Source organism: Anabrus simplex, chromosome 1 (assembly GCF_040414725.1).
Source record: "Anabrus simplex isolate iqAnaSimp1 chromosome 1, ASM4041472v1, whole genome shotgun sequence".
Classification (NCBI taxonomy): domain Eukaryota; kingdom Metazoa; phylum Arthropoda; class Insecta; order Orthoptera; family Tettigoniidae; genus Anabrus; species Anabrus simplex.
Genome location: NC_090265.1, coordinates 1,736,238,680 through 1,736,240,765, shown reverse-complemented (window position 1 = coordinate 1,736,240,765; position 2,086 = coordinate 1,736,238,680). Strand labels below are relative to the sequence as shown.

Genomic DNA, 2,086 nt, shown 5'->3' with positions numbered 1-2,086 from the left:
AAGTGTAACGTTATTAAATAAAATCAAATTTTTAAAAAAAGTAGAATTCGACCTGATGAAAGCAGAGGAGAAATCAGGACAGGAAATATGAAAAGTAGGACGGAAAGCAGAATACAATTTTTTTAATGAGACACATTTTATTAAGGAAAAAAATCGATGAAGCAGTTGACTAAGTTGGAAGAAGATCCTCTCTACAATTGCATTAGGTGGAGGTACGGAGAAAGAGCCGTACTAATTAAGGAGTTAGTTACCACATGAAATATTATTGCTTTGGAAATACAAATCAAGGCTGCATTGCGTTGACTGGTGAATTTCCAATCTACGAAGATAATGTAATCGAAAGCAAGCAACAACTTTTGGATAGCCGTACCGAGACGTGATTGAATATTTCATTAATGGGACATCAGCATCGCCGACCGACTTGGCCGTGAGGTTAGGGTCGCTCAGCTGGGAGCTTGCATTCGGAAGACAGTGGATTTGAACCCCACTGTCGGCAAAACTGAAGACGGATTTTCGTGGTTTGTCATTTTTACACCAGTACCTCAAAAAAGACTACGGCAACATCCTTCCCACTGCTAGCCCTTTCCTATCCCATCGTCGCCATACGACTTATCTGTGTCGGTGAGACGTAAAGCCCTTTCTAAATAATAATAATAATAATAATAATAATAATAATAATAATAATAATAATAATAATAATAATAATTAGCCGATGATTTATTATTGTTCTAAAAGCAAGAAAGCATGATACTAGATGCAATAAGCTATACTTTCACTCTTCTGGTGTGATAGACTCAAACGCCTATTTTCACCTCCTCTGTCAGGACATTATATTCATATCCATATAACTTTACATATTGGTGACTGAATACTCTAAGGCCTGTTCATTGATGATCTTTGGAATGACCTTCCTGGGACCTGTTCAGAATTAAAGTGTTTATACATATCCTTGTACTCGCTTTGACGGTACATATGTATAAATTGGAACGATACACAGAAGATTAGCATGGCCCTGCGCAAGGATGACACGCAAAATCGTGGAGCGTTCCATTATTATTTTTTTTCTGTGGTGTAGTGGTTAGTGCGATTAGCTGCCACCCCCGGAGGCACGGGTTCGATTCCCGGCTCTGCCACGAAATTTGAAAAGTGGTACGAGGGCTGGAACGGGGTCCACTCAGCCTTGGGAGGTCAACTGAGTAGAGGTGGGTTCGATTTCCAACTCAGCCATCCTAGAAGTGGTTTTCCGTGGTTTCCCACTTCTCCTCCAGGCAAATGCCGGGATGGTACCTAACTTAAGGCCACGGCCGCTTCCTTCCCTCTTCCTTGTCTATCCCTTCCAATTTTCCCATCCCCCACCAAGGCCCCTATTCAGCACAGGAGGTGAGGCCGCCTGGGCGAGGTACTGGTCATACTCAATAGTTGTATCCACGACCCAACGTCTCACGCTCCAGGACACTGCCCTTGAGGCGGTAGAGGTGGGATCCCTCGTTGAGTCCGAGGGAAAAACCAACCCTGGAGGGTAAGCAGATTAAGAAAGAAAGAACATATTCTTACATTGCTCCCTAAAATTCATATAACTGCCAATTATGTTTGACATCATGTTATCGTTAGCTGATTCTTTCGCGGAAAACAATTTCCTAGTGAGCTCCTTCAATCTGTCTTTACTCCAGGGTCCTTGTCGGACGCCTTATGTTGAAGCTCAACTAAGAAATACACTCTCCGGAAAGACTTTTTCATGTAGGCCTACCCTTTCGCCTCGGCGATCCGACCATTGTATTCTAAAGATGCCTATACGCATTGCTATTACTTGGTTACGAGCATTTCAATGTAAGCCTAATCTCCGAAAAATAGTTTTACCAAACGAAATTAAATTCCTATTACTGCACGATCTTTCCACTTCTACACACAGATGGCTCCCTGCATGTAGTTGCTACCGTTGTCAAAAGATGTCCGTACTAGCAACTACAGCGTGACATCTGCTGTTAACATGTAAAACTGAAGCCAGGCGTTTACAAACACAGCCAATAGATACCAGCAATATCGCTTTATTTATGACATCCACAGTGGAGTTTCGAACTATATTGTC

General features: G+C 42.1%; 1 non-coding gene across 1 annotated transcript; it reads left to right on the top strand.

Annotated features, from left to right (window-relative positions):
• The first annotated feature begins 951 nt into the window (after positions 1–951).
• On the top strand, positions 952–1,057 carry LOC136859322 (U6 spliceosomal RNA). Its single transcript, XR_010858967.1, has one exon. It is a non-coding gene; the product is annotated as a U6 spliceosomal RNA (small nuclear RNA).
• Positions 1,058–2,086: the final 1,029 nt, after the last annotated feature.